Below are 18946 nucleotides of genomic sequence, written 5' to 3'. Positions count from 1 at the left end.
AAATGGCAGGTGTGCAAAGGACACACCTGGGTTGCAGAATTGGTCCATTAAGGTACCTTGTCCTCTGAAAAGGAAATTCTACACAGCAAAGCAGAGAAATCTGGGAACAAGAGGCCATATAAAGGTTTGATGTGGGGCTTCAATCTCAGAATGCTAGATCCAGGTTAGAGGAGTTGAAGACACTGCTCTGCTTGTTCAAAAGCGAAGTCTGCAGTTTTTGGAACAAGAAACTTCACTTTTTTTTTTTTTTTTTTTTCAGGAGAGCGCTGACATACTGCAGAAGCTGCTGGGCTGCATCAGGGAACTGCCATTGGGGCGGTCTGGCACATGCCAGCTTCCTCAGACAGTACGCCTCAGCAAAGCTCATATACAAAGCATTTATAACAGAAGCAAGGTATTTTTATCATTAAAATTACGACGCACATTTTTCATCACCTTATTTCTGAGAGCATGAGCCCCATGTTATATACAGCAGTATGAGAGATTCTGTATCTAGAAACCACAGCAGAACTAGGTTAGCCTGGCAGTCTTGCAGCCCAACATTTACATATGAGTCAGTCCTTCTGCAACACAAACATTAATGATGCATTCCCCCTTGTTCTCCTATTTATACTCACTATTTAACCTGCAGGCATCCCTAGTTAATTAAACAAATCAATCCCATTGAGATAATAGTCTCTCAAGCAAATTAACACAATTATCCTTTTCAGAAGAAAATCCACACACTATCTAATGTATTTCTTCCTATAAATCATATATGTGCTCCTTCTCTCCGAGGTTTATGGCCTGTCTTAATATGAAAGATATAATGACACGTGAAACAGTGGCTAACATTTGACTGCAGCAGCTTCTCCGTTTGCATTATTCATTTGCACTGAAGTCAGAGGCCTCAGTGAGAGATAGAGGTTCTCTGGGATGGAAGGATCTCGCTGCACCGAGCTCCTCGCAGAGGTATCACTGCAGAGATGGTCCCTGCTTCAGAACAGTACGTTCCTGCAGCACTCACAACCTCAGCACCATAAGCAGTGAGCTCGGTCCTGTGCCTACAGCAGAAGTGCAGACATTCTTTCTTCCTCTATTTAAATGCATAGAAGGCCCTCTGGAACAAAACTGAACCAATTCCACAAATGACCCTTTGGTACACAAAAGCTCAACACAGCAGTCTGCCTTCATTTGCCTTCATTTGACTGAGATGTTGAAGGTATGTTTGACTCCTGCCCACAGACTTGGAGGACAAGCCTGTGTGCAGCTCTTCCAAGGCATGAGGAGGGGACAAAGTGCGAAAGAGGACAAAAGGGGTTGCACGAGAATGGTAGGAGCTGCTCTACCATGTGGTGGCCTCTCTTGGAGTCTCTTGTTATTTCAAAGGTGGGCTAGGTGCCGCAGATCCCTTCTGCCCGAGATTGCTCTAATTCTAAAGAGAGAGAAAGATGGACATGAGACAAATTTGGGAAACAGGAAAGACAGTTCACTGTGGAGAGTGCATCTAGGGCACCTATCAAGAGGAAGGCCAAGAAGGATGCTGGGCACCTGCGCAGAGCACTGGCAGGCTCAGCTATTTCACATCCTCTTTCAGAGGGCTGTGCCTCCATCCTTCTCATGCAGCAAAGGTGCTGTGGCAGTTTAATGGACAGGGCCCTTAGCCGCCTGTCCCTGGCCTCCTTTCAGCTTTTCCAGATGTTTCCATTCCCTGGAGCTGCTCCTCCTCACAGTTCACTGTCCCACATCAGCGTGACTGGGGCATGGGCAGTCATTGCCTTCTGCTACATCTGGTGGAGGAAGACACTACGATGCCTTGGGCTGAAGGCCGAGGTGCCTTAAACTACCACGGCAAGATTCAATACAGCCAGGCTATGTCAGAGGCCTGACAAAACAGCCATTCAAAGCACTAAGCACCCCGCAACCAAAAATGGAAAGCTTCGACTTGAGACTGATGTGCAAAACCACAATCTTGTCAACTGACGGGCCTAACCAACGCCGCTCTTTCAAAAGCCTTTAAAACATTTTTATGCAACACATTTGTGACGAGATGGACTGGGGTTGCACAGTCGCCAGCTATGGTTACTATTTTGTCTGGCATTAACCTGTTAACAGTAAGTGCTGTCTGAGCTCAGAGGGCTCCATTTTAAAGCTTACGGGAAACTGGAAGAAAGAAACTGTTGAACAGAGGCAGGTAACTGTGCATGTGCATGCACATGTCCATAAAAGAGGGAAGAAAGAAAAAAGTGTTAGCGAATCTAACCAGTAATAACTGTCTTAGTCTTTCTTTTCACAGATGATTCAACTAAGGGCGAATTTGCTCCTCTCTGTGCCTCCCACTGGCTGCTAGGCAACTGTAGCAGTGCAAGGGCAGACAGGCATCAAGCACTAACTTGTTTCTCTTTTGAAGGAATTAAAAGGCTTAGTAGCGCAGTAACTGCAAAACTGGGTGACTGACAACGGGTAACTGGTACCAAGATGCTGGGAGCACTTAGGAGGGCAGGGGAGGACTGGAAGCGCTGAGGGGAGCTGGGCGGACAGCAGGGCACCCGGCTCGCGGGCTGCTCTCCAGGTGCTGTGCGCCCAAGGGAGGGCACAGGTACTACACGGGTAGTATTTTAGTGGAAGTTTTGTCCCCCTCCCTTCGCAAAAGGAAAATATAACATATTTTCACCTTCTGCCATATCAGAACTAATACATTTTTCTTCTCTCAGCCCATTTCTTATCCACGCAGAGACCACAGCTAAGACAGCAAGCGCTCTGCTCTTCCCAAGGTTGCTCCAAACGCATCTCCAGGCCATCCCCAGCTCATGTCACCAACATCCCACCTGTCCCGGGTTCAGGCCGTCCTCTTGCAGTGGCTGGTTGCAGGCAAGGCTCAAGTGCCCAGACTGCAGCGAGCTGTTCCCCTCACAAAGTCACTAGGAACTATCTGCCACCCATGTGGCAAGCTGGACCACTACAATGGCCTGGGTGAAACCGAGGCTTTTCCCCACATAAATTTATTTTTCTGCCTGGGACCATTTCAGGGACTTGATATATAGGAGTGCACAAGTGATTCAGGTGGCAGATGCAAAGATCCTGCTCAGTGGTGAAGCCATGGACCCCGTGATGGCAGAAACGCTCCTCGCATTCACACGAAGGGTCACAGCACCAGCAACTGGGCGGCCCCAGCTGCACGGGCAGCTCTAGATGTGGAAATAGCATTTCTCAGCACTCCGCTGGGGAATGGCGGGGAGAGAAGGAGCAGGGAAAGTTGTCTCTTCTGCAGCCCTTCTCCAAGCAGCAGCTCAGCAGGATGTTTAAAGGGCAGCATTAGCATTTTGCAGACGACAGAGAGGCCATGGCTTACGCTTGGTGCTTCTACCAACTACCCTAAAAAACCCTGAGAAGTTTCACTAGTTTCTCATCAGGGAGCTTACACTGTAGGAGGACTCTACACAAATCTTGCCTTCAATTATATGCCATTCTGGTTTTACAGATAAGCAAGTGAGGAGGTTAGTTCCAAATTTGAAAAGCCAAACAGGCAATCAGCACCCAGCTTTTTATAACCAGTCTGAATTCTGCACTACATTTGGCATTTTAATTATCTCAACAAGCCAGTGACAAAACTAGAAACAATTTTTTCCTTAATAAGAACTAAACTACTTACAAAAATATGCACTCTTCCAAAAAGCTGGAAGAAGCAAATTTAACTTGCATGGCACAAAAGCCTTCCATTAACTTGACTTTATATAACCCCAAAATCATCAGATAGATAAGATTATTAAAATACTTGCTTCTTATAAGATGATCTAATAGCACGTCAACTCACAACGACCGGTACAAACCTTTATTGATATACAGCAGCTATGAGGTAGAGTTGAAATGGTAATATATTCAGCAGGAATATAAAAGGATTTTTATCAAGGGGCAGAGAAAAGGGAAAGAGAGTGAAAATCACGAGGTACATTTGGAAAACCAGTTCTGTGGCACAGGACTTCGAGCACAGATACAGATGCCCTGTCATACCGGATTCATTTTTACAAATATTCTGTAGATTATTCTATTTGCTGTGAGCTTTATTTTCCCCCAGCAAGGGTTGCTGCCTGGCAGCTCAGGTCCATGGAGCTGGTGCTGCTCTCCCTCGTGTTCTTGGCACGGGTCTGGAGCCCCAAACGCAGGAACAGGCAAGAAGCTGAACTGCTGCGACCTCCGCCTCTCTGGGGAGACACAGCGCAACGCTGCTTTGGGCTCCAAGTGTGTGATGGAAAGACATCTCTAGTTGTGATTAGATTAAAACAAGCTTCATTTTGCACAGGTAACCAAGCAGCTGCCAAAAGAACATTCCCAATACTACTGAGAGGAAATTAATCTGAAGAACCTACCTAAAGATAAAAGGTTCTCAGTGTGGTAACTTCTCATTTTCATGACCCACGCAACTACCATATATTTCACAAAAGACCAAGGAAAAAGTGTATAAAACTGCCTTGCCATAAATTTGTTCAGGAAAAGCTGCTACTTTAAAGGTTTGGTACTTCAGTTTCCTTTCTATTCTGCTTGGACAGTTCTCCTTCTTACCAGGAGAGATGCAAAATTTAGTTTGCCCAACTCCTTTTGTCTTCCTGAAAACAAACCAAAAATCCCTCAGACCTAACATGCTGCTCTCACTACAGATGCCCCTCTCTGCGTGGATGTGTAGGCAGGACTCAAAGGTGAAAACTGAAATCTTTAAGTTGTGAACAAAAAAGAAGCAGATTTGGCAAAGAGAAAATAGTAACAACAAAACAAAACAAAAAAACAATGCTAGGCATAACAAGACAGATAGATGGCATGACAAGAAATGCGCAGAAATGGCAGACTTCAATTGTATTTAATTTCACAGGATTAGGTGGTCTCTATCAGTCCTTCATAGATTCCAAAAGCAGAAGAAACCATTAAATCACCGTTCTGACCTCTTTCACACTGTGCACCATGGAACTGCATGCAGATATATTATTTGTTCAAGTCCAGAACATATACATTAGCAATAATCTCCCTAGTTAAAAACATTTAGTTCCATTTCACAAGCAAATGATCAAGAATCCATTATATCCAAAGGGAGTTGTTTCAGTAGTAATTTATTCTATTTAATAATATAAGTGTTACAACTAGCTGAAATGCATCTGGTTTTGACTTCCAGCTATTCGGTTTCATTATACCTTCTCCTAAACTGAAAAGCTCTATGCCTTCTCTTCCCCTCTAGAAGAATTCGTAAAATACAACCTTACAACTTTATTTAAATAAGTATACTATTAAAAAAAAATCACAGTAAAACAGGATTTCAAATTGTCGTAGATCTCTCAGCTCACTTCCAAACGTTTTTCCTCTTTTAGCATTTCTTCTAAAGCAGGCACATAAGAGCTGGACTCAGTATTCCAGTAAGAATTTTGTGCCATCATACACTGGTAATACTATATACATCTGCAGGGCATATTTAGCTTTTGCTAAGTATATATTGCTATCTTTTTTAAAAAAAAACATCACCCCAACCCCAATATAAGTTGCTCCCAGAATGCAGAACTCTTTGCATTGGTCTGTGCTAACATTTGTTTCACTCCAATAAACATATTTAAAAAAAAGAAATCCAGTCTCTGTGGCAGAAATAACCTAATTATCTGCCACGTCCATTATTTTTGGTGCCATTTGCAAATTTAACAAGCAACCTTTTTCAGCATGACTAGTGGTGATTCTCAAATAAAATGATCTCAGTTCTACCAGCCAAAGGCTTGCAGTTACTTCTCCCTGCCTTTTCCAATAATTAGATTGCTTCAATACCCATTTGTACTCACGGCCACTACTTTCCTGCTTTCTCATACATGTAGACATAGGCACACGTGGCAGAAGAGCTGCTCTGGCACTCGGTCCCCGCTGCAGAGGAGAGCTGAAGGGCACCGCTGTGTCTGACGGCCCCACGGGCAGCAGCATGGCGTTCTGTGGTATCCTGGCCCATTTTGAGCACTGGATACAGTATTTAAATACTATGTTTACTTTCCCCTCACACAAAAGCTTCATCAGTTAAAATATATCCTGGTTAAGTGAATGTAGGATTGTGGTTTGTTGTTTGTTTTTTGTTGTGTTTTATTTTTTTTTCTTAGTATCTAATAAAGCATCAGCAACATTAACATTATGGTTATTAGTTTACTTAATATGATGATGTTCCATTAGACAAAAGATAATACAATTGTAGGCTGGAAATTAATTATGGAAACATGTTGATATAGTTACGTGGAGTCATGAAACTTCTTCAAATGAGGGAGCACTGTATCTACAATACACTTTAAACAAGTTAACTTATTTCATCTTTATATGCATAATAAACTTTTGCTCTCTGCTGTCTTCTCAGATACTCATTCTTCTAATATAAAAATGTCTTTTTTAAAAAAATACTGAATTTACGAATATTAAAAAAAAATCTGTGATACAAGTCAGAGCAACTTGTCAAAACCCATGCTTTTGGCTCAGAAAAGGAGGGTTATCCTTTTCATGGTTTTCTATGGTAAGAAAACTTACTAGACAAATGGCACCACCTATGCAATATTGCACTAGAAAACACGTAGATAAGGAGGAGCAGAAAGTACAAATTCACAGCTACAACGAATTTAAAGTCAGCTGATGTTACAGGCTACCTGACATGATTCCCTGAAAGAGCTGGGATCTAGAGTCAAGACTCAAGCGCCTGGTGTTGTTTTGCCCACCTTGTTTTATTTAAGTCATCACAATGACTTAACATCATAATGTAGAGATAGAAGTGTTCTTTTCCTAGGTCAAATTTTAACAGAGCTTTAGATTTTTAGCAAAGGTCAAACAGGTTTCAATGAATCTTCTCAGGTTGCACCGCAGAAGTTAAACCAGGGCAGGTCTTTGGACTAGGGGAATTAATTGCTAGCCACAGAACCTTCCCTAGGCCATTCGACTGACTACCTAAGAACAAGCCTACTAGAAGTCATTAAAACCATATTAATCAGAACTGAACATAGTTCAGAGGATCACCAACTTGCCAGTCAGAAGAACCCCTAGATCATCATGCAGCAATTCATACAGAGCCAAGAAAAGGACTTGCTTCTCTAAGAAAGAGGTTTTTTTTGTTGTTGTTCTGCTCTCCATCATAAAGCTAGAGGGTAACAGTTTCCTCATTTCTGAATGTGCTAGTATGCAAAGCAAGAAAAAGTCAGGGAGTCTAATTCTCACCTGCTCACTGAAAGTTCACACCTCACTGTAACTAAAATAACTGAAAGGCAAGAAGGAGCTCCAGCCATCTGAAACAATGTTCATCTCTGCCCTTCTCTACAGTCTGGTTTCAAATGAACACAATGGTACCACTAAAACAACACCAAGCCCAAAGCAAAGGAAAAGCAGAGTCTGAGCAAGGTGCTTCTGAATTTCTGGAAAGAAAAAGAAATTCTGGAAAGGGGGATGTCTCTGGCCAGACTCAGGACAGCAAAGGTCCCTCTTTGCTCTTTGCTACACAGAGTGTCTGAACTTCAGTTTCACAGAGCAGAGCAGATAGGCATGACTCAAAAGGAGTGGACACAGCTTAGAAGTGGAGCACATAAATGGAACAGCTCAAAATGCTGCTAATTGTTTTTCTGCTGGCAGGTTACATACTGGCCTTTTTTTTTTTTTTTTTTTGAAGTAGGATCCTATTGACAAAGTAGGCCATGGGACTGCCTCTTCTAATGCTGAATTTCTAATACAGGTTCCAGCCAGTCACTTAGCACTGCACTTGTCTCTGTGGTTTCATGTATTTCCTATTTAAAAAAAGGACTATACCAGTTCCTGGTTTGTTACATTTTCTTCAAATAAAAAGTTTCAGCAGCAGCTTCCTCTATGATGTATTATTCTATATTGGTGAACATTCTGTTCCCTTTTACCATACGCAGAAAAACGGAGCCATCTACAAAACGGATTTACAGATAGGAGGCAACAAGATGAAGGATTTCAAAATAACCTCTGTGATGACAGTATACGGGATTTTTCCTCCGTACCTAGATTTCAACCCTCCCTTCTCCATCTGCACTCTCTAGCTCTTTGAAAATAATGAGCAAACATTTCTCCAGCTCCACAAATCTGGCACATTTCATTTTCCTTGTCATTTAAGAGATGCACACAAACTATTTGGTATTAATAGTAAGAACACTCTGCACCTTATAAAGCTTTATTCAAAGCATTCTGTGATCTTCCACTGAAAGCATTAATTTAGCACCTTCACAATAATTCTGAGGCATATGTTATAATTCATTCCACAGAGGCAGAAGCTCAGAGGCACAGCAGTCATTGGTCCAACCAGGAGGAGAACCCACGTCCTGCCTCCCCAAGTTCATTCTGTGCTTCGGCATTTCTGGGCCAACACTCAAGCCCCACATTCAACTTCGGAGAAAAAGTCATCCCTTTTGTCTTCTCTTACCACACTCACTGAAGTCTCTGGCAGACCTGAAGCACTGGAGCTTCTAGCTCTGCGTGACTCGTTACTGGTTTAGACTATCACACTGCGATCCATCGTCACGACACCTGTACACAGAGCTCTCCATTCAATGGCAAGTACTTTAATATCCAAGAGACTATCTTGTCATTAACAACTTCCAGCTATGGCTTTGCTGAACGGGTGCCCATCACCACTTCTATCCAAACCTCATGCAATAACAGTATTTAGAAACTACTGGTTGAACTTCATGTCATTCTTCAGATGACCCGTAAGCACCTCTCCAATCTGAACTGAAAAACAGGTTTCACTTCCTTTTGCCTCTCGAGTGGTCTTGGAGGCACAAAGCAGCTCAAGACTCCAGTCTTCCCTGAGATATTCAGCGTAAGTCATTTTAGCTCTCTCATTCCCTAGCACTATGCCCAGAAATCAGAGAAACAAGAATAGCCTAACCTAGATCCCATCCTCAACCCAAAACTCAAGAATGGCTGGTTTCTGAGTAGCATTTGTGGAGCTGCAGAAATGCTTCCTCATATGTGGAGCAGGCATTCACTGCTGGAGAGGGAACGCTGATGACTCCGAAGGCTTCTGCAAAAGCTTCCAATTGCACCTTGGCATAATGTGGAAGTTTCCTGGGTAGCACAGTCCATCCAAAAGAAGAGCCAAGAGTTGCGTCATGAACTGAAGAGGCACATTCCATGCACATTTTCCACATTTTTTTCAGTCTGCGAAAGCCTGTGTCAAAGAGCTCTACTTCATCTGAGATTTGTTAGTGGGACTGAGGGTGTAACTGCTTCCACTTCAGAGAACACTTTGGGAGAAGACTTCATCACCCCCTCTTAAAGTTCCAAAGGGGATGATATTTTGAGCTGCGAGCTAGCAGAAAAAGGCTTAGACAAAAAACAGGCAGGAGATGATATGTGTCCCCTTTGATCTTCTTATGCATTTACTGAGTAGATAATTTGAAGGAACAAATTAAGTCCCCTGGTTTGTCTGTCTTTTCTTAATAACATGGATTATGGTAAGGGACAGTGAGCACACAATTCTCCTTTGCAGAGGAAAAAGCATGCAAGTATTATAATACTCCTAGGACCAAAGTGACACCACTAGCATTTAACCCCAAAGGAAAGTATTCAACAGCGATGGGAAGATGGCTTTGGTGGGAAGGCACCATTACCTGCAGTTCTCAAAGACTTCCTGGGCTGCCTTAGGCAGTTTTCAAGTCACTTTACAAATGAGCAGAGCATTTTACCAGTGCATAAAATGGGGATGTGTACAACATCCCTAAGGAAGTTAAAGGTTTGACCTTTTTAATGTCTAAAACGTGTTCAAATACTATACTTACAGAGAACTGTTAGCATAAAATAATGAATAATGAAGCAAGAAATAAGTACATTAAGCCCTGCATTTGAAAGCAAAAATCTTACACAGTAGCAAAGTAATAGCCTACTTTTTTTCGCTGATAAAATAGAGGAGAAAAAAAATACTAGTATGCATACTTAACAGGTAAAAAAAAAGTGTTTTAACAGTTTATTATTTTTCTTTAGCATTTTTCTTGATAATGTCAATGGTATAAAAATAAGAAATACATCTATAGCAGAAGCAAAAAAAAAAAAAAAAAAAAAAAAAAAAAGTTCTATTCCTCCTCGTTATTAAGCAGCACAAAAAAGCCCCACAGGAAATTGAAATACATTCATTTATTTTTAGCCAAGTCTTTGGTCTTTGCCAAACTGCTCCTTTTTACTCTCAACTGAAAGTAATATGCAACTGTCTGGTACTTAATCACCATATAATAACTAGACAAAAAAAGAAGTTATCAACATTAAATTATACCTTAAACAATGAAAAGCCTCCAAATGATATGAATCCAGCTCCCTAGAAAAATGTTATTTGGCAAAACAAACAAACAAAAAACTATACATAAGCATACATAAACACAATATTTAAAAGCAAGATTTTATAGCTGCAATTATGTCATTTGCACAAACCCACACCTAAATTGAACAAGAAACCCGTTAAGAATGATCTCTAGTGACCCATGTACCCTACCTCATCTTTCCATAAGCTTTTCCAAGGATGAATGATAACTGACAATGATGTATGCAATAGAATAATAATAAATATAATAATCAATACCAATGAAAATATGCAATCATTTCTTACGTAACCTGCACAGAATACAAGATCCAGAGCTACAGCAAAAAATAAAAAAATAAAAGAAGTGAAGCAGATTACTTTATAGTTGTATTTTTTGCAAAGTATAATTTATCTCAGCAACTGATTTTAATACTGCAATAACGCAAAGTCACAAACATCTAGGAATAAAAAGAATCACTTGGAGGATTGCCTTCTGGAAGGTAACAGTCTTTAAAAATGACCGTGGGTCATGGCAGGCAGCATCTAGAGAGCAAACTTCCTGTGTGATTCTGCAGCTGAGTGAGGAAATGCAGCCTCTGGATGGATAAGAACATAATTTGGTATGAGGCAGGGAGGGAGACTATTAGCTACAAACAGTAACAGCAAGACCATTATTGGAAAATGACATCTATTTCTGATCCCTTCACTTCAGAAAACACCACAAAAACAGCTAAAATTGCAGAAAACCCAGCATACTTCGGCAAGTCAAAAAGTCAGCCTGTTTGGCTGATCAAAGACTTACAAAATGGCTCAACATCCCTTCACAAGCGTACTTGGAAGATAAGACACACTTAGCCAAAACTCTGCCCCGCAAATATGCTACTGGGCAGAGCAAAACCTTGTGAAGAGTTCAGAATAAATCTCCTTGTCAGACTGTACATAGCCACACTTGATTGATAAGATGTGCAATATGCTTGAAACTGGTTGACAGAAAGCTTGCAAAACGCAGAATCCACTTGCTATCTTATCCAACTGACTAAAAATGTACCCATCCCCTTAGCTATTTACACCTTCACCACGTTGCAGCCATGCAATCCATTTGAAAACGCAAACGTTTTGATGCAGGTCAGCGCAGCCAGCAGAGCTCCTGGAACACGTCTCTTCAGAAGCACACGCTGCTGCCCACAGTGCTCTGTCACTCTTGACAAAACCCTCCACTGCCACCACCGTAACCACGATGTAAGAAATTACACAGCACAAAATTGCATGGTTGAATTTCTCCTGGAGGGAAGAGAAAGCAATTTACACCTGGAACGAGTTGCATTCTATGTCAGTAACAGACAAGAATGGGCATCTGGGTAATGTGACAACAGAAGTCAAGGACTTACTGTAGAAATTTCCAAGTGACAGTTTAAGGCCTACACTAACAAGATGGGTTGAGCAGATAACAAAGGATCTTTCTGGGGGCAAACACCTACAAATGTATTTCACAGAATGGTTTCTCCAAAATGCAAGCCCATTCTTGGAGGCTTAGGAATTCCAACAATCACCAATAACCTCTGAAATTGCACAGCACATGAGCGGGGTACCAAGATGATGACCAGCCAGTAACCAAAAGGCATAGTTAGTTTTGCCTCCCTGACGGCCGGCACAGTAGCTCTCCCAGTGAGGAGGTGACGGCTGCCCACCCTGCGCAGCCCCACGGCCCACATCTGCGGCACGGGGAGAGCCCTCAGCTCCCTAAAGCACCAGCACTTTAACCAAAGGCAGGAAATCACCACATGCAACACTGGGTCAGTCGCGCTTTGTGCAAGACTAACAGAAAAAAAAACAAGCCTTTTTTTTTTTTTTCAGACATACATAAACTCAGCTGGGTATCTTAGGTAATATTTCTTTTAATTTAAATATCTTTTAAAATAAATATCCACTTTTTAAAGTTGAGTTTAATCTTCTACGCAAATTTTAACATTTTTATTTATTGGTCTTCCTTCTGCATCTTCTGCACTACTTTTAGAAATCTTTGCTGTTCTTGTTGTTGCAGCCAGTAGGTTACTGGTACATTTAAGCAATCTCAACCTCAAAACAGAAGCCATACCTTGCAAGCTGTATTTTTAAGGGCAGAATCAATACGGAATGAGTATTTAATAAAAAAAAAGGCAGAACATATCTCTCCACCCTCAGGAAAGACTTAGCTTAGGATTTCACCTTCCATTTCAAATACAATTTCCCTTTCAACTCCTCATTACCTTCTCCTTAGTTTATTTAGGAAGGGGCTGATACGAAGAGTAAAGAAAGGGGCCGCACTGAGGAAGGAGATGGGGAGAGGAAGAAGGCGCTCTCCAAATGGTTGGCATTGGTGGTTAACACTTTGGTATAGTCGACCTGATTTGCCTCAAAAATTAAAAGGAAGAAAAGGGGAGGGGAGCGGACGGGAGGGGAAGGGAGAGGGGAGGAGAACCCCAACCCCCAAAATCTGTTTTTTGCTTTTGGACCTACAGTTTAACAGAAATTTAAATAGGTCTCTCTATACTAAAAGCAACACTACATGACAGAATCTTGAAGTTTGAAGCACTTTGCACAATAATTAATCATTTTTACAACAAGTTACAAAGAAAGGAGTATTATCCCCTTTTTACTGACAGAAGAGCTGACTCAAAGAGGACTAAGGGAGTTGCCCAAAACCACAGGCTAGTCATTAGCAGAGCTGCAGTTAGAAGTCACAAGTTCCTGGCTTCCAACTTCATTTTCAATCCACTGAAATTCTCTGCCTCTTTACAGCCGCAGAGGTGATCCCCACCACACGTGGGCCAGGTAGGACGGTCACCTGCTTCTCACGGACAGCCTCGCTGCCTGAGACCACCCTCTGATTCCTCCCAGCTCTGCAAAACGACCCACAGCTTCTTCTGCACCTCCAGTCACAGCAGCAACATCAGATGGAAAAGATAAATGTATTTATACAACTCCTACTTCGAACACTTGAATTACAGAGTCACCGCGCGTGCTGCTGGAGCGGCAGGTGCAAACGGCTGGTCAGGCCTGGGGACACTGCAGGCTGAGACCCACGCCGTCCTGTGGATGCACCCACAGGGCTCCCCATGGGCTTCCCCTGTGTCTGCCAGCCCGGGGAGCCCAGGGAGCTCAGTCCAGATATCTATCTCCGAGGAAAAGGGAAAGCTAGGAGTTGTGTGGGGGTCACAGGCTGCAGGCGAGGCCAGAGGGGCAGCAGAGCTGGTACTGGGGTGGGGTGAGAGTTGGGTGACGTGATCCTGGAGACTGCGATGCTAAACTACACCCTTCCTTGTTTGTGTTCTAGGTACTCAGAGGGGAACTGCACATCAGTTCACTCTGTAAGAGCGACTTTCTCTGTTCCAGCCCCACGCGCTAACTGCGTGTTGTACAATGCTGATTTCGGTTTCTCTAAGTCCTTGGCCAAGAGCGCAAACGAGCTGCATATATCTTACACAACCAAGCAGTTCACAGTGTAGCCAGACTGGACAACCCACAGAGAAAGTTGGCCTTTCTGTAAAAACAGTTTGACAAGTATTACCCAGGTTAATTTTCCATCGTGACTTTTATAGAAAAAAAGCACAATTCTTATAACATCAAGCTTGGGAAACCTAGTGCAACAAAGATGGCAACAGGGAAGTGAGTATTCCACTTTTACATTAAAAGCAGAACCAAAGAAATTCTGTTTTCATATCTTGATTAGCTTTAATTATAAACTCACATCTAGATCTTTGTTATATTAGTTCAATCTATTCCCCTACTTCCTATGATCTGCCTAATGTTAACTTGGAGTTCTTCAAACATTCCTTCTTACTCACTTGATCCTCTGAGGCTGACAGTTATCTACACATTTAGGCAGTGAGGTAATTTATTCTTTCAGAAATGTTAGGCATTTATGACTTGCAACATCAGAATGTGCTCCATTTTCTGGAGGAAAGGGAAAAAAATAAGAAAAGAAAGCATTCACTTTAATATCTACTCTTAGGCAGACCTTCTCTTCAACCAGCTACACCTTCTGCAAGCTTTGCTATCTGAAGGCTTCTCCATATCCATGAATGATTCCCATGACTCCCTTTTTCTTTCCTAATGTTTTCCAGGTACTTTACTTTCCCCCTACTCTGACAAACTACCAGAAAAAAACCCTGAAATTACTTGCTAGTTCTTAACTGAAATAAGAATTCTTACTTTGAAGGCCTTTCTAAGATGGCTTCTGTGGAAGCAAGAATATAGATATGCATTGCTGAAGAAAATTATTAAAACTAATACAATGGTGACAGAAGAACTGTGCACTTGTTTGTATTAAAATAACAAGAAGCCACAACGCACCAGTTTAGACAGAAGTCATTCTTTGACTAAGCCTCAAGTTGGTCTCATTGAAATCAGTAGTGTTATTACCAGTTAAAAAAAAAAAAGAAAGAAAAGAAAAAACCTTCAACGAGTTTCTGTAGCTCAGAAGGTATTAAAATGGTATTTTCACTGCCAAGACTCATTGAAAAAGAACAACCAGGAAATGTTTGCAAAGCAGATTGCTATTATAAAATGCATTAACATAGCATGCCCTGGTCATTAATAATAGAATATACATCAATGTACTGCTTTTCCAATAATTGATATTAATTGGCAATCTAATTGGACCTGTTAAGACAGGTGACCTTGGAGCTGCAAATCATGAGGTCTAAGGAAACAAGGGGTACAAAATAGGCCTGAAAACAGTTACTTTCTTGTCTTTTCCTTCCAAAAGGACATAATGACATTTCAGTGATCAAATAATTTTCATCGCATAAATGTATCTCTGAAAAAAGATCAGATCTTACAGAATGATTTTGTATTTATGAGCCAACTTATCAGACACATCCTATGTGAAACTTGACTTGTAGTTCGTAAGGGCCCCACTTTCTTAAAGGAAAATAGGACAAAGGCCCAGGTAAATACAGGGTAAGGAAAAGTAAGTGCTGGGTGAGAGATCAGTGCAAACTTGCCAAGTCTCGCAATTTCATCATTAGTCTTTGGGCATAGTAAAACAGCTTTTTTTTTTTTTTTTTTTTTTTTTAAAGTTCAAAGCTGTCACATGAACAACAGGATTTTAGCCCAAAGCTGGCCACTACAAGACGGTCACCATGACTAATCTTTGTTGGATTAAAGCAAGATTATTCCCTGCAAAGACAGGATCATCTTTCATTGCTTTAAATGAGACTAAAAGCTAGAATCCCTTTTACCACAATGGCACCAATAAACATTCAGATGTTTCAGAAGTCCAATTCCACAGAAAGAAGCCATGGGAATGGGTCAAGAAACAACCACAACTGTAGACAACCAGGGGAATACTTGGAGCATGAGGTCCAAACACAATCCAAGGCTTCTGGGCAAGATTGGGGCAGGCTCCAGACTGAGCCCAGAAGGATGAGAATCCAAGTGTGAAAGAAGAGGGGGAATGCAAAAATGGAGAAGAAGGTTGCGGGGAAAGGGGAGAGTACTGCCGAGGTAGCAAGGGGTAGGTGGACATAGAGACACTCAACAGTTTGCGGCCTTGGGAAGACCATAAACTGGACATCAGCTTCTCCTGCTCCACAAGGGGAGAGTGAGCGAGACGAGGGCACTTCTCCCCACCACGCCACGACAGAAAGAGAAAACAGAATCCCCTCTGAACGCTGAAAAAAACAGAACATATGAAATATATATTCATAGCTCAGGATTAACTTCAACCCTGAAATGATCTCACACAAAACAAGGACAGAATCTCTTCTTCTAAAGGCGAAAGGCAAGAGCCAGTGTGAAAAAACAAAAAGAAACAAACAAAAAAACCCACCCACTTCTTCGTCTTCAAATCTCCTTTTATATCCAGTCCTGTGATTTCTAGGGATTTGATTCATGATCTGTACGTGCCTTGGGCTGGCAAAAATCTCAACGCCATAGCTAGAGAGGTGTTGAGTCCTTAAGCACAGAATTTGCTCAAGATGCAGAGCTCCCTAGGTGGTTGTTTTATGAGATAAGGAGAGAATGAGCTCACCCTGTCAAAGGCTGTAAAATAGGAACTAGCTGCTGAACTACAAAAAAACTGTCCATGTTAAAGCACACAGGTTTATGAATACGCGCTTCACAGCAAAGCACAACAATACCTGAACAAAATGAAACTACTTGGTCAGGCAAATCAAATAATTATGAGGACTAACGTCTTCGGAAAAGTATCAGCAGCTCAACAAACACTAAGGTGCTGCTCCATGAGCATGCCAAGAAGTTGTGTTTATATCACATTAACACATTCTTTTCAATTGACAGAACCCACGATACCAATCTAGTCCGAGCACAAGCAATTTCAGCTCAGCCCGCATCCCATGCTGATGTTAGGTGACAGCACATAACACACCAACAACGTCCAACAGCAGCAGCACCGCGGCGGCTCCTTCGCAGCCCCGAGGCAGCGCGCGAGGAAGCGCACCAGCGCGTGACGAGCCGTAGCTGAAGCACCTCAGCACAGCCTGGGCACGTGCACAGGGCTCCCAAAAGTAATTTCCATTAAGAGCGCCCAGAACATATGGGGACCGGTTCGAACACGTGCAAGTGAACAAGGTCGTTTACATAATGAGCGAGGTATGCATGTGAGATGCTTTATATAATAGCACTTTAGATTACAAGACCTCTCACCTGAAGAGCTTTATTTTAAAAGTCATATACATACAAGGCCATGTTTGGATAGTGGGTAAAGCATTAAATAAAATATTCATAACAGAATTCAACAAAAGCGAGAGGGAAGTTTGAATGGATAAATGGGAGAACGCCTATCACTTGTGAAAAATTAAGCAGCAAGCAGGTGTTTAGCTCTTGTATAATCAACGCAGTACTGAGTGGCATTTAAGTTTCCAGTTCTTGCTTGGATAGCCACCCTTCAAAGGGCAACCCTATTAAGCAAACTAACCTGAAATGAAAAACAATCTCCAAACTGTCTGCAAGACTGGATCCAAGGAAAAGTGGCTTTCATTCCCGATCCTCATACAATGACCTAATGCATTTGCATACAATGACACAATGTATATTCTTACCACATATACCAGCCCACAACACAAGAGAACAATAGGAAGTTCTGAGTCCTGTACATGCCAGTGTTGAGGTGGACAAGGCACAAAATGAAATAAATGATAGAGTTGGAGAGTGACAGACTCGCTCTACAGTGACAGTCTTCTTAATATCTACATCATACTACACTGCTTCTAACTGTTTGCCATTTCAATAAGGCTACTCCAATCTGCTTTCAGCCCATGGAAGTGCCTGAATCAGACACTGAAAGAGAAATGAAGCAGTTATCAGAACACTGCCTTTTAAAAACATTGCTATTAAAAAATCAGCAAAGATTAGACCTCCTTGAGCACATTTATGACAGTAAATACAGGTTTCAAATTCAAACCTGAGAAAACTGAAACAAGAAAAACGGGTTTGAAAGCACAGAAACTAAAGGATCTCAAAGACCTTTTCCCTTTTCAAATGTCTCGGGGAAAAAAAAAAAATCCGTCCCTCCCACCCCCCCCCCGCCTCCCAAAAATCTTTTAACTCATCTGTTACTTTAACAAACCCTTGTGATGCTAGGATAAGTCTACCCATCTGGTTAAAATAGTGGCTTGAAAGATCTGCAAGATGTTTTTGTCCCCTAGACTTTGTGCATTGTAATTCATCGGCAGAGAGGATTGGGACAGAAGCTATGCAGAGTAGAGCCAATACCCAACTGTTCATTCTGAGGATCAGAGACAGATGTAACATACAAATAAATATCTCAGTTCTTCACAGGGTTCCATCAGGCAGGCAAAGAAATAGGTGCTTTCATTCAGAAGAAACCAAACAAGACTGTATTTTGTGCAAGAACATTTTTATCTTACCATCTCTCTTACCTTATCAGATGCATTTCCTCACTCTATTCAGAATCCAACAAGTCATAAAATTCCATCTGCAATAAAAAGAAAACTACATTAATATTGCCTGATAAGCTTACAACAAAAAAGTTAATTACAACTTCAAGAAAAAAGTTAAATTTCTACTCCCAATTCATTACAATCTATACCCTAGACAAGTCATCCTCTTGTCTGCAGTCATCTGGGAAACTGGGATACAAGAGGCTGCAATATGTTTTATAAATGAATTAAAAAAATCTCTTCCTCTTTTGCAATGGATAACATGGCCAAAGTTGCACTTTGGCCAAACTGTACAGGTTGACCTGAGTCATAAATAAGTCTGCAGCATCCCCTCATTAAATTGAATGAACATCAAATTATATAATGGGAATGGTTGTAAGATGAGACCAATGGTAATAGCTATAAGTAATCATAGCAGTGCTATACATTGTGGAGACGATTTTCTGTCAGCATATCAAACCTGGAAATACAGCACCTTTCATCCCTAGGCCAAGAAACTGTCACCAAACAGTCTTTGTTAAATATGGTTAAAGCATGCTAGAAATGGATGACACGAGGCTCTCATGCACAAGTTTAAATTATGCCTACCCTGATCAAGCACATTTAATTTTTCAGGACCTTAGCAAACCAAACTTTGAATGGAACAAAGGCTTTTGTTGTAGCAGTAACAGTTTAGCGTATACAGAATGACAGGAAAACGTGCTAAGCATCTGACTAACAAAACTGCAACTCTGAAACCGTTAACAAAAAAAAATACGAAGTCATG

At 41.6% G+C, this 18946-nt stretch overlaps 1 protein-coding gene across 6 annotated transcripts in view; it reads right to left on the bottom strand.

Moving 5' to 3' along the window:
• The window catches only part of TRERF1 (transcriptional regulating factor 1), a 98357-nt gene that overhangs the window by 51416 nt on the left and 27995 nt on the right, over positions 1-18946 (bottom strand). For 5 of the 6 annotated variants that reach the window (XM_088531714.1, XM_088531745.1, XM_088531738.1 and 2 more), the window contains exon 2: positions 18160-18215. The gene's annotated coding sequence lies outside the window, so the exon portion shown is untranslated. Of the gene's footprint in view, positions 1-18147; positions 18216-18946 lie in introns of all 6 variants that reach the window. The other variant, XM_088531721.1, reaches the window with a different exon arrangement.

The sequence above is a fragment of the Tinamus guttatus genome, unplaced genomic scaffold, assembly GCF_059628265.1.
Source record: "Tinamus guttatus ecotype Peru unplaced genomic scaffold, ASM5962826v1 Tinamus_guttatus_pri_ptg000033l, whole genome shotgun sequence".
Classification (NCBI taxonomy): domain Eukaryota; kingdom Metazoa; phylum Chordata; class Aves; order Tinamiformes; family Tinamidae; genus Tinamus; species Tinamus guttatus.
Note: the sequence above shows the minus strand (reverse complement) of the source record. Positions and strands in the feature narration are given on the sequence as shown.